The sequence below is a fragment of the Periophthalmus magnuspinnatus genome, chromosome 20 (genome assembly GCF_009829125.3).
Source record: "Periophthalmus magnuspinnatus isolate fPerMag1 chromosome 20, fPerMag1.2.pri, whole genome shotgun sequence".
NCBI classification, from domain to species: Eukaryota; Metazoa; Chordata; class Actinopteri; order Gobiiformes; family Gobiidae; genus Periophthalmus; species Periophthalmus magnuspinnatus.
This window is the reverse complement of record NC_047145.1, coordinates 13,598,415-13,612,308: the sequence shown is the minus strand read 5'-3', so window position 1 is coordinate 13,612,308 and position 13,894 is coordinate 13,598,415. Positions and strand designations below refer to the sequence as shown.

The 13,894-nt window shown below is 37.5% G+C and overlaps 1 long non-coding RNA gene across 1 annotated transcript in view; it reads left to right on the top strand.

Moving 5' to 3' along the window:
* Positions 1-13,194, top strand: part of LOC117388458 (uncharacterized) — a 35,064-nt gene extending 21,870 nt beyond the window's left edge. The window contains exons 3-8 of the long non-coding RNA XR_004542834.2: positions 759-861; positions 5,088-5,165; positions 5,401-5,483; positions 6,475-6,672; positions 9,159-9,226; positions 10,198-13,194. This is a non-coding gene — a long non-coding RNA (uncharacterized LOC117388458). The remainder of the gene's footprint in view (positions 1-758; positions 862-5,087; positions 5,166-5,400; positions 5,484-6,474; positions 6,673-9,158; positions 9,227-10,197) is intronic.
* The last annotated feature ends 700 nt before the right edge of the window (positions 13,195-13,894 follow it).

Here is a 13,894-nt window from a genome sequence, read left to right as displayed (position 1 = left end):
TATGTTTTGTTTCATAAGATTACACTTTATATCATCTTTGTTCTGCATTTTGGGCAGCTGTGGAAGTTTTTAAATGTGCTTCAAAATGCAGAGATACTAGGAAAGAATTTTTCTGACATTTTAAACAAAATGTTTATGTAATTACTGTTTTTGAGATAAGCTAATTTCTCTATTAAGAATTGTGATTTCCATTTTGATTAGATTTTTCAGTCCTATTTTGACCAGTTGTATCTTGACAACAAAGTTTAAATGACATAACAATGTTGATTATCAAGTGACTATATTCAAATTTTCCCTCCCACTTGACCTGTTTTTGACATCTAGTACTTCTCTTATTCCATTTGTCAGTAAACAGGGTAAAGTCCCCACGGTCATGTTCGTGTTTTTAAATCTGAGAAGACCCAAAACCTTTGTCACAAGTCACATTTTGCATTCCCAAAGTGAGAGGTGCAGAGGAAGCAGAGGAGGATTTCAGTAGAGTCACAAACTCAGTCAGTTAGCAGAGATGACCTGGACACCTCTTTTAAGCAGTCTTTGAAATAACACCTTGGGTCAATGAGTTTTCTGGCTGTTTGTTGACTTTTATGATTTTATGGTGTTTTCTGCACATCTCTGTACAAACCCTATGCCCCTCTATGTGACTACACTTACTGCTGTATGTACTCATAGTGAAAAACACATTCAGTTTGATATCTTGCTTTTTATATGCAGTCATATCAAAACTGCTAACCTGTTTTTTTCTCTTCTCTGTTTTGCAGGTGGATTTTTGCAGACCACCCCTCCTCTTTCTCTTTCTGTCTGTCTCTTTGTCTCTGTCTCAGTCTCCACTGCTGCTGAAGACTGAAGACATGAACTGTACAGGTTACATTCAAGTTCTACTTTTTGAGTATTTTAGAATTTCAGATGGAGTGCAAAGGTTTATATACCTATGACAGATTTTTTTTGACTGTTGACAGAACTGTTTTTAAAAGAAATATGCAAACTTATGATCCACAGTTGTTAAACCCTCTTTTTTTCTCCAGGTTAGCTTCACAAACTTGCCATATTAATTTTATTTTCTTTAAACTGACAACAATCTTATGTTTCGGGTTGAATATTGGTACTACTTCCTGAAGCTAGTGTGAAAAAAAATCTCCTTTGTTTAGAGAGGAAACGTTGAACTTGTGCTAGTTTTAGTTTCATGTGGATAAGGCCGGTCATTAGGTCTGTTAGAGCTATGAACGATAAACCAGGAAAAAAATCTGCATTTTGACAGTAAACATCAGATTTCACGATAGAATTCTGACCTGTCCTCCATCTCAGTGTCAAACTATACATGTTGACAACAACATGTAATGTTGTCATGTCACATCAAACCAAACTACTGGTGTGATGCAGTGTACGGTGGCCTTATAGTGAGAGTTGTATTTTTACTGTCAGAGAGAGGGCAGCTACCCTCACTGGGCCCCTGTGGTGCTTTGTGGTCGGGAAGTACCTTGAGTTACAACTGTCACGCTGGTCGGCCTTAAAGGGACAGTGCACTTTACTTTGACCACCAAAGCACTCCAATAACTAATGACTGTATAAATACTTTATGGAGGCAGTTCAAAATCGTATATATTACACTTTTATGATACAATCAGAAAATGGTAAAGTATGAAGTATAAATTGCTGCTATTTTCAATTAAATGTAAACATGCAAAAGGGTTAATACTAAATTTGAATACATGTTAAATAAAAATTGCACCCACCAACAAAAACATGATGTGAAAAAAGCGATGTGATTGAAATTCAAAGGTGCACCATATCACTTTTCTGGTGGAGGGTCTGCCACATTCTGGACTCCATGGAGGTGTTCTTGCTTTGCCTGAAATGTTCCACAGTTTGGCATTAAACATATCAATATTACAAAAACTCAATTACAGATGTTTTTATTGCTCAAAAAGTGCCTTGAAAAACATGCAGTCTTATTGTGACCAGGCTTGCCTCTCAGATCTGACCTGTGACTTTACGTAGTAGCATCACCTGCTTGTCTCCATGAACATATACAAGTTTAATGCCATACTGTGGTACATTTCACACAATGTAATGGCCTCTCCATGGGGCCAAGCATATGCTATACTCTCCAGAAAAGTTGTATAGTGCACCTTTAAACCAGTTACTTTAAAGTAACTAAGTGTAAGGATGGTTATGTCACCACAGTTTGCATACCACTTTTTTCAAGAATGAAGCTTTCAAAAAATGGAAATGTTGACTTTTCACAACCCGTCAGATGTATAGACACTGCTGTCCTTGGTTTACATTTATCTGAAAAAGGAGTGGGAATTGTTTGTTTTTGTGGCCTCCATAAATCTTGTTTTGCGTATTTGTACAGTATGTCATGTATTCTGGCACTCCTCTGCACTGCCTTACTGAATACATTTCTCTGTCTGGCTTAGCTGTTTACTTCGTTTTAACATTTACAAGTAGTGGCTCATTACCATGATGCTGGCGGTTGGAGTTTTGCCTCTCCAAGTCATGTTTACATCTGTGAAAAGCAAAAATATTTAATCAGTACCATTTCTCACATGAGTCGTTTACAGAGGCACTACATTACCAAACACAGCTCTTGGATTATGAATGAGGCGCCACGTGCATGATCTGGCACAGTTTTGGCCCAGTGACTGAAAATTGCCTAATCCCAGATCACTTCCCTTTTGTCTTGTGTCTCTACGCTGGGATCTGCAGCAATTAGCCAATTACTAGAGGCTAAAATGTGTGACGAGGCTCGTGTCAGCTGAAGTTTGTGTGAGATTATGTAATGGTGGTGGTGAGAACATTGCAGGTCTTACTAGTAGTGTTTGTAAAGGTGGCCTCAAGCTGCGCCTCTGCTAGTGTACAGTGCGGTGTGCAGAGGGATTTGAAGGGAATGTAGGATGATTGGTGGCAGAGTGGTTAGTGTCTCTATCTATATGGATGGAGTATGGTGTATTCAGTCTGTTTGTAACTCCTAAATGCCTACTTAAAATGAATGTAACACTGAATAGATATTGTTCCATGATGGTATGGTTGACAAAGCTAGCTGCGTTTTTTGGTCGCTTGTTCTGATAATTCACTTTTTTCTCGATAATGTACTGTGAACGTGAAGGCTTGTCTCCATAAAGATTGCCTACAGATATGAAGAATAAAGGAAACTCCCGCACACTGTCTCACTCTTAATGCAATTTATTCCATACAACGTTTTGGTCGCTCTGACCTTCTTCAGGTACCTGAAATTGCATTAAGAGTGAGACAGTGTGCGGGAGTTTCCTTTATTCTTCAGACAAGTTCTCCACCTCCTACGCACCTGTCGCCCAGTCAGGTGTGCAGAGTTTACACAGAAACGAGGTCTCTACAGATATGACCCATAACCTTGCCCGGTACAGTCACTTGCATGTCTTTATGGAGATGCATGAGCATGGAGACTTTTTATTCAGAAAAGTTAGTGCACCTTTTAATTTTGATTGAAATTGAAGTTTTGAATTTAATATTAGAGAGTACAGGTTTCCAAAAATCTTCAGTCCTACCGCAGACCTAAACGAACAAACATCTCAACATTTTTACTTCAATTGTCAACTTTTAAACTGCTTAACATGGACATACCCATGATGGCAATTTTCACTATTTATTTAAACATTGTATCAGTAGTTTGTTGTTTTTTTATTCACTAACAAATGATATTATGTGTTATCAACCATGCACAAAGGAAGTTATACCTTTGTACACACGTTTTATGTCTGTTTATAGCTTTTTGGTCTAGCAGCAGCTTATTGACTTTTGTGGTGTAAATAGAACTAAAGTTAACATAAAACCCACCCTACGTTTCCTTTATCTCGCTGCAGATGGAAAATAATGCCACAAGTTCAGAATTAACAGACTGTATTACAAAAAGTGGTGCACCTGCTAAACCAGAACAGTGTGTTTATCCAATAGAGCCTTCCGTGCGCCTCACCGAACAACCTCTTACTAGTTGGAATGAGACTCAGTGACTTAACAGGCCTTGTAATGAAACACAAACGTAGGCCTGATGGAGCTGTGAGAGCCTTCAAATGAACAGTTAATGGGAGCTGTTACACCACCTGTCACTGTAGTGCTTCTCCATAACAGGCTCTGACAATAACAAGCTTATGTGTTATGGAGTTTTAGTTATTGCTGCATTAGGACAATGTGTTTTCTGCTCCCGTGGTAGTGCGTATGAAACAAAGGAGATTATCGAATATACTGTGTCATCAGGGTCCCAGTTTTGCTGTTGGACTAAAAATATTTACCGTAATAATGTATTCAGGTATTCAGTATTGTTATTACCACTACTTCAGTTCGATTCAGGAAAAATATCAAATTACAATTTTTCTACGAAGCATTGTCATTTTGGTTAGTTAAGAATTACATTAAATTTTTTGTTGTTTGTGTAAGAAATTTCTGTACTTAAAAAATTGCAGCCTTTGCAATTTGTTAATTATGTCCATTCAAATTGTGATTTTGATTGCGATTAATCTTAGCCCTACTAGGACTACTACCACTACTACTTCAAATACCATTAATACTACTACTAAAAATAATTAGAATGCCTTACTAGCGTGACAGGCATATCAAAACACCACACTGTAGACATTCATTTATTCATTCATTTAACGCTGAGAGGCGTCTTACCCAAGGAGCGATGTCTGCGCCGATGATTTTCGAATTTGTGGACTGTGAACAAGCGGTTTAACCACTCAGCCGCTGCCACTCCACCTCTACTATTACACTACAAATACCACCGCTACTTCATCACTGCTATCATTCCTATCATGACTGCTACTGTTTGTACTACCAACAAAAACACCTCCACTGGGCTAGATCAGTCATTTGTGTAAAACCTTTAAAGACGGGTTCTCAAAAGAATTTATTGAAGAAAAAGGACTTATAGTTTCTTTTCACACATTTATTTTAGCCCAAATCAGTCATGTCAAGAGTAAATCAACTTTACAATCTGTTCATTATGTTAAAGTGTTTGTAAAAGCAAACAGAAAGCAGCTGGGAGTTGCGCAGTAGCCGACTGCCGCTGAGTAATATTTTGACTGTGCGCCACTTTCTCTCCCCCTATGTAGGGTCATGCAATGGCAGCTGCTGGTTCCTGCCCTCCTCTCGGCTCTGACCGGAGTGCACTGGATGTGGTCAGCTGAGTTGTAAGTCATGTTCACCCACGTAGACCCTCTGCCAAGCGCTTTACAAGTTTCCCTATTCCTTGAAGTACTCTAGATCTTTCCGCAACTGTTACAAGTACAAGGCCGGTCCCTCCTCCTCTTCCTCCTCTCTTCTCCTCTGTCTCTCTTTCAAGTGAAACTGGCAACAAAATTCAAGTCAAACAAAGTGATACAATAAACATCTGTCAACTCCCACATTTTTTTGTTTGATCAACAGGAATGCAGCGTCACGCGTCGGATCCCACGCACAATCACTACAAGACTCAGGTCATGAATGAATGATCGGGGGGGATGCCCAAAGTAAGATTTATCACAAAATAATGCTAAAAAGAACAGGATTTCTTCTAATTATACCAAAACTTCATTAGATTTGGTAAATATTCAAACTGTACTCATCTAAAAGGCATTTGTTATGACTGTTCACTTCCAGTTAACCAGGAAAATCAAACTGGTTACTCACGCTTTACTGTGGAGGTAATGGGGCACAACAAAGTGGAGAGAATTCCTGTGGCGTGATTTCATGAACTTTTACAGACCAATAAACTGTTGAAATTTAGTCTGTTGTTTGACTTAACACTTTTGTGAATGGAAATAGCAACAGGAAGTGAAAATATGAACTAAGTGGGTTCAGAACATGAGAAAAAAAAAATGGACAAATGTACTACATCAAAAATATTGTTAATAAGCAATAAAAGTTGTCAACGCTGCAAGACGTAACTAGTAGAAAACTATCACTACTTAAGGCACAGGATGCAATTGAAACCAAAACACTTAATTTTACTGATCTTCTCACATGAGAGTATTGTTAATATTTGAGTAGAGTATACATAAAAATATTTCTATGAAGTACTTGAATATGTAGTGTACAGTAAATTAATTCATCTATAATTGTTTAAACTACACATAAAAACATGAAAGTAATGTAATTGTGTAATAATGTGTTTTTAACTGTACACATAAAGAAAAAAGTTATACATTAGAGTAAATTACTTCTACTTCTTCTGTTCTGAAGTTCTAAAGTACTAAAATGGGAGTAAAAATATTAACTGAGTAATAATTTTATGAACATGTTACCATTTGGAGAACAAAAGGGAACTGAATACATACACCAAGTTTAACATCGTTTTTTGGTTTTTTTTCTGAATGGGTAACAACAGTAACAAAGAGAAGTGATATTTCTAACTACAGAACCTTCATGCTCATTATTACTAACTTATATTTCCAGAAAGCCGAAACTTGAGCAATTGCTATGTTTATATTTGCTCTTATCTCTTCATCTGGGTCCATCCAGGAAGTGCTCTGTCCCTCATGTGTGACCTCATAGTGCCCGCTCCGAGGCAGGTTCCCGCTCCCTCCCCTCTCTTTTGATGTGGCCCAGTGTTTGTTCACCAGCGCCAGCGGTCTGACGGCCCATTCACACACGGGACACTTGCTAAATCCCTGAGCGCAGCCCGGCCAGCAGCCCCATTGTGTAACCATGACGCTGGAGGTGAGAAACATGCACCCATTATAAATAGAGGGAGAGGAGGGAGAGAGGGACTTACCTGGGGTCAGATTCAAAGGGTACCTGACACACAAATATAACATAGGAATGGAAATTGTCCATAAATGTACTGGTCCAGCTTGTATTTGTGCCTCCAGAAGAATTTATTCATAAGTGTGTTTTGCTGCGTTGCTCTGTGGCATTAATCTATCATCTATGTGTCTTGTACATAATTGAAACATTGATCGCAATGGAACTAAAAAGTGTGCGACCACCTAAAGGTTCTTGAAGTACATTTCCCAGTCAATTTCCTCATATACTTTCTGAAGAAAAAAAACAAAACAAAATAACATTACTGTGTATTCCCGCAGTGTTCCAGACACACAAAACATAGTTGAATTCTGTGAACTGGTCAAAAGCTTTCAAGAGTAGCAAGTGGCTTCTTTAGTTATGATATTCACTGATAAAACTACTTAAAAACCTTTGTACAATTGACAGAAATTAATTTTCGTTTCCACAAGACCTATCATTTTATTTACGATGTGTTTCCGAAACATTGCTCCTTGGAAATGTTTATGGAAAAATGACACATTTACTTCCAGAACCCCATTGGGTGAGTTTTGAAGTGGGTGGGACAGTTGAGACCCATATGTTTGGCTATAGTTACTGGCTATAGTGGCTCCTAGTGGGTGGAATTTGTAAATATTCAGAAATTTGATTACTTCCAAAACTCCAAACATGATTATATACCTCATGATCAGATTCAGAATGCCTCCATTTCAAAGTGTTAAACAAAATCTGGACAATTACCTATGCAATGTCACATTTTCCAATGGATCTAAATGTTTATGACTGTGGTGCCAGTGTATGTTGATGTCTACTGTCACTTTGACTTTGAATTGAAAGTACAAAATGGTTTTAATCACAGTTTGAGGGTGTTATTGATAAGCCTCTTTTACCAGTATGCAGAAGCAGATTAGCAGAGCAACGAACAGGAATTGCTCCTTATATTGTCTGTGCAGATATGGAGAATGTGAGATTCCTGGTCTAGAAAAGAGAAAGTCTGCCTCCGGTTACTCATTGATATGTTCTACCAGACTGTGTGGCAACAGGGTTAAATATTTGAACATATCTTATCACGTCCAGCTGATTCATAAATAGTTGATACTGTAGTTTATAGCTATAACTGTTACGGCCATAACAGCTATAGCTATATAAGCTAGCAGGAGACGGAGTAGAACAGAGGAAACCGCCAAACCGTTTGAATTCTTTGTTGCTGTGACACCACCATAAATGGAAGGAGATTCATTCACAAATTTGCACCCTGTGAACCCGCCTCTATGATACTTAAGTCAACTGACAGATGCACCACTAGTGCAATGCTGCCAGAATGCTAGCTCACCCCACCTCTGCTGCGCTTTGATTACTATTTAAAGTCATGTGCAAACTGAAACTGGATCAGATGTTTAACAAAATCAGTGATGCATATGGGTATTTTTGTCTATTAATTAAATGGATATTAAAATAAACTTTTATTAATTATATGTGTCTTACTGCATAGTTTGTATACCAATTTTTTTGTGACTTTAAATTAATTATATTCATGCAATTGTAGTTTTTGTTCCTTTTTTCTTCCATGACCTGCTCCCCCCTCCCTTTTTGAAGCTCATGACCTCCTTAAAGCCAAAGTATGTAACCTTTTAGCCCCAGAAAAAAGATAAAATTAAAAGTATTTCATTTTGGTTGTGTTTATTGCACTGAAAAACATGCATCCTTACTCTGAGCAGGCTTGCATCTCCACAAACCTGACTCTTATTTGGCCTGGAATAGCACCTCCTCCTCCTCCTTCATCCTGAAATGGTGTTCCTTTCCACAGTGGCATGAAACATATCTAGCTCTTTATAGAATGTTACAAAATATGGTTTCACTTTCTATTTCTGCGGAATCATGCAAGTGATATACCACCTCCACAAAGTTGCATACAGGACCTAAAATAAATAAATAATACAATATTCAAACACTCAAATAGGCTTTGCTCTCAGTTAGTTTTTAGGTCAATAAACACTTTGTAGCTGCATTCATATACTGCATATTCATAGACAAACATTACCATACCTATTACCATGCTACATCAGCATTTCTGAAAATCATGTTGCAATGCCTGTATATGTCATAATCTTGTATCTCCTGTCTGTTGTACAGTCACCACCAGTGGCCCTGCAGTAACGGTGTAACCCTGTACTTTTACTACTAAAGGTCAACGAGTGTGTAGTGGCGTATAAATAGCAGGGAGGGGGGCTATTAAGCGTCAGTATGTCTTCATCAGCAAATCTTCTATTAGAATATAACTGCTCAGACCTCCAGTCTTTTAATCCCTTTATCTGGGTGAACAGCATGTATATGTATGTGAGCATGCATGTCCTTATCTCCACATCACAAAATCTAATCAAGCCCCTATCACTTTTTCACTATCTCATTTATCTCTTTTACAGATCTTGTATGTGAGCGACTTCCCCTACAGCGGTGTGTGCATGGTAAAAAGTGCCCAGACATGCTGCAGGTGAGTAGGTTTCAGTGCGTTCCCAGGCTCCCAGAGAGCAAATAGTCCCTGAAAAATAGTGGTGGGAGGTCTGACAGTGGCCCGCCCCCTCCGTCATGAGAAGGCTCTTTCCAGGAACCAGGACTACACAGCACTACACAACATTTTTTATTTCAATCTAGTCAAGTTATTTTTTGAAATAAGTTGATCACTGTTTTTGTTTAAGTACTAGCCTTCTATAACTGGCCAGTGTACAAAGTAACTACTGTGAAACCACTGGGGTTATACATGATTGTGTGAAAATATGGCAACTGAAACTGCTCCCATTCAAGTGGTTTTGCGTTAAAAAATATCGACCAATCATAACAGTTTATTGTAAAAGGGGCGGGGATCTTGGCAGTACTTTGCTTGTGTGATTGGAGTATAGTTTTTTAAATTTGAGTCAACTGATTTGAGTGTTGGTACTATGGGTGCACAATATTGGAAAATACTGCAATATGTGAGTACTACAGTATCTCATTTAACTGTCAAAAAATGAGGCAAAACAGAGACAAAAACTAAGACTCAAGGCTAATGTTGGACTTCATAAATAAGGCAGATTTTATCAAGGATTTATTTAAATTTTTCATTTAAAAACGGTATATTTCTCTGATGAAGAACCATCGTCGTATTATTATATATTTAGTTTGTTGTAAGATCTATGAGTACTGTGATAGCCAATGTAGCAATACCAGTACTTAGTTGCTACTACCGCTTGCATTCTGCTTGGTACATTGACTATCCAATTGCATTTTAAATCTTGCTGTATTTCTGACTGACAAACACGGTTGCACATTTTGTATGCACCATTCAACCAAAGTGATGTTGTCATTTTGTCATCTATAAAACTGCCCAACCAAAGCACACTGTAAATTATATGATGTCAGATTTGAATAATGCTCTATGCCTATGCTATTTATGCTCACTGTGACTTCTTTTTTTTTTCTCTATAGCTGCAGCAGTGGAGCAGATCATTTACTGTTTATGAAGTCTGCAAATCATCATGAAACAAGCAAACACAGGTGGAATAAGGGCATTGAAGAGGACGATTGACTTACGTGTTGTTCCTGAACCATCCTTTTAACACTCCTTACAACATAACATAAACTACAATAATTTAATATAAATATTTAGGTCCTGTGATACATCTTCGTAGAGACAGGCAACTGGCAGAACATCCACCAGAAAAGTAACACAGTGCACCTTTAAATATTATAATATTCAAACGGGGGGGTGCTATCAGTAGTGCTCTTTAGTTGTTGGTCAGTACTGTCATTTTAACTGCATTCATTAACAGCACATTCATGGTTAGGTCATTACCACGCCCATTACTATGCTATGTAGACATTTCTAAAAGTCATACTGCAATAAATTACAATAATTTTAATATAAATATTTAGGTATTGTGATTTATTTAAATAAATTCTCTGGGTATGCATTAGGCTACTTTCTCATGCATTATATATATTAAGACAACTGGGTGCCATATGACTTTCACATTTCACTCCAAAGTGTACGGAAATTGCACAAACATTTGGGTATTGAAATTTCGTATCTTTTTTTTTTTTTATATATTGAGTACCTTCACTCTGACTCATTGCTAGGGGAAGTCTGACTTGCATGTACGCATATGTGCTAGTTAAACTCTCCATTCATTTGGGGACTTCCCTCGACTCTACAATACTCTCTGTTCTGCTTGTTGCCAGTTAAAAATGTCACTCATTATTATCAGTATGCATAGATTTGGTTGTATTGTTGCAGTCATTTGAAGGCGATGCTGTCCAATGAGTTCTCAGTGGGGAGGCGGAGTTGTGAATGCCCTCCGTGCTTACACAGATGCTGCCGTTTAGACAAGGGCATGAGAAAGGTGAGGGAGGAAAAGATCAGAATCTGTGTGGGTTTCTAAATAGCGTATCGTTGCTATATGTATGTCATATCTAGGATTATCTTGATTTCATTTGGGAGGTTCAGGGAAGGTCATTATTGATATTTATTAAAACGTGTTCTGGTTGAAATTACACAAGATATTTTGCATCTATTTGTGACTTTTTATGCCTCTGAAAATGTTGTTTCCAAGATGTCAATACTAATTTCTTGTATTATAATAACTAAAACATAATCTGAAAAATAAAATTGTTGGCTATCCATTTTTACGCGAAGGGTCTGCCACCTGCTCGTCGCTATGGAGATGTACCGTAATTGCTTTGCCTGGGATTTTCATAGTATAGTAAGGCAACCCCACTCACTCACTGCATGAATGTATGTTTTTCAAGGTATTTCTGATCAATAAATCACCTCTAATTGAATAAGATAAGTTGCAACAAGATAAATTCAAGCAAATGCCACATCCTCCACTAGAAACTTACATAGTGCACCTTAAAAAAAATAATAAACAGCATTTATTTTTCATCATGCTAAAAAACCCCAAAGTAACCAAGCTAACTAATCTACTTGTAAACAACAACTAAGTGGCCTGGGAATTTTACCAGTGACTCAGGGTGTGTGAAAATTCGTCAAACAAAGCACCACTTGACTGCTGCTGCCTCCACATTTGACATTTCAATCATAACAAACTGCATGTACCAAGCACATGAGAGCCCTATGGAAAGTACTCATTTTTAGCATGTAAATGGCTGCATCAGAAAACCTCACCATGTTGATTTTAATGTGGTAAACCGCTCTTCTCTGCAGACTTATCACGCTCATCAATACAAGTTCATTTGTCGCTTGAGTTGTGACACACTTCTAGGAACAAAGTCTTCAGCGAAAAACCTGCTAGTTCTTTGAAACCCAAAATAAACCCAGTGGCAGTTAGATCTTAACACTCACGACTATATATAAAGGCCCGAGGTTAAACACAGGAATCCAAAAGGTACAGCCTCCTCATCATAAACCAATCAAAGGTTAGTTTGTTAAGGTGTAAATTAAAGGCGCTGTGCCACATGTTTACTGTCTTAAAAAAAGTGAAAACAGAAATAGTTCAATTTAAACGGTTTGCAGTGGTTATGAATTATTTTTCACTGACTTAATATGCATTCCTAATTATTCACAGCGATGACTTATAAGTACCAGACCAGAGGGATGTTAGCCACAATTCAACAACTAACATGCTAATCTGCACTTCCTGATTCATGGACCAGAAAACACTTTATAATTGAATGCAGACAGTACAAAGTGTGCGTAATTAGACCTCACAAGCTGCTTAACCAAGACAAGACAAATTTTGCTCAAATATGTAAAAAAAAAAAATCAGGTACAGGCCCCTTAAGTCTCTTGGGAGTGAACAGGTCAGCAGTTTGGCTTATCATTTTTGGAGATGCAGTTAAACTTGGATTAATTGCGAGTTTGCAGTCTGTCTGTGGAGTGGCAGAGGTGTTGGGGGAGCGTTAAAGATTAGCATTGCAAATAGTAACAGCAGACTGGCATTTAAATGGGAATTATTAATGAGACTGGGGTTTGAAGATGTGCATTCGCTTCACAAATGAACGTTGTGGGTTGATCGGGTCAGAGAAATGTGCAGTGCAATCAAAGTATGTTCTGATACAAAACATAGCTTTTTATGTTATAATTATCCACATGATTTGGAATATTACAGCAATTTGTAAGGTCAATAGCCTGGAGTATTGGGGGCTGGGTTGTTCTAAGGCTGCTAACATAGCCTTTGGTGCCCAGAGTCAAGACTAAACATGGGGAATCAGCGTTTCAGTTGACAGGCCTCCACTTTGACAGTGTTTATATCCAGGCTCAAAATGGTTCTGTTTAGCTGTGCTTATGACTGAAAGTGTTTTTATTCTGCACTCTTCGCTTTTAATGTTCATTTTGTGATGATTATTTATGTTTTGATTTGTTTGCATTGGGATTTTAATGTATTTCTTATTCTGTAAACCACTTTGAATTACGTCGTGTATGAATTGTGCTCTACAAATAAACTTATCTTGTCTTGCCTTTTGAAACATTTTTATTGCAATATTGACTTAAGCGGGTATTCATATCACTGCAACAATGACATACTTGAAGAATGCCAATATAATGTTTAATAATGATTTACATGCCTATGTAAAATGGGCAATATATTGTAATATTGAGATTGGACTTCACAATGTTTCAAAAAGATATATTTATGCAATTAAAAGAAACTAGCAGTGTAATCTTCTCCACATTATATAAATTCATGCACTTTTATGATAATTTTACATTCATTCCATGTTTTTGAAATTGTTTTCTAAAATATAAATATCATTATCAGGATAATCCCAAAAATAGATTATTGACATGTTCAGTCTAATCTATGGTACAGCCTACTCTGAAATTTGCCATTCTGTCCTGATTCAGCCGTTCAGATTTAAAAAAATATTTCCAAAAATATAGATATCACATGCTTTAGATTTAATGTAAACATATAAATCTTAATGGCATTTTCCACTTTTCTCCGTCATTAAATCCTGGCCTCCCTGCTGACCACTGCCCCCTCTGTCCATTTCTATACTTACTCTTGGCACAGGGCATCTGAGGTTTCCACTCCCACCTCCAGCCTCTTCAACAGACTTATCTCAATGTGCCCATTCAGCCAGTATGAAATCCACTGACCCACAAATCAGATAAGAAAAAAGTTACCCAAAATGACATCATTAAACTTCCTGATTCAATCCA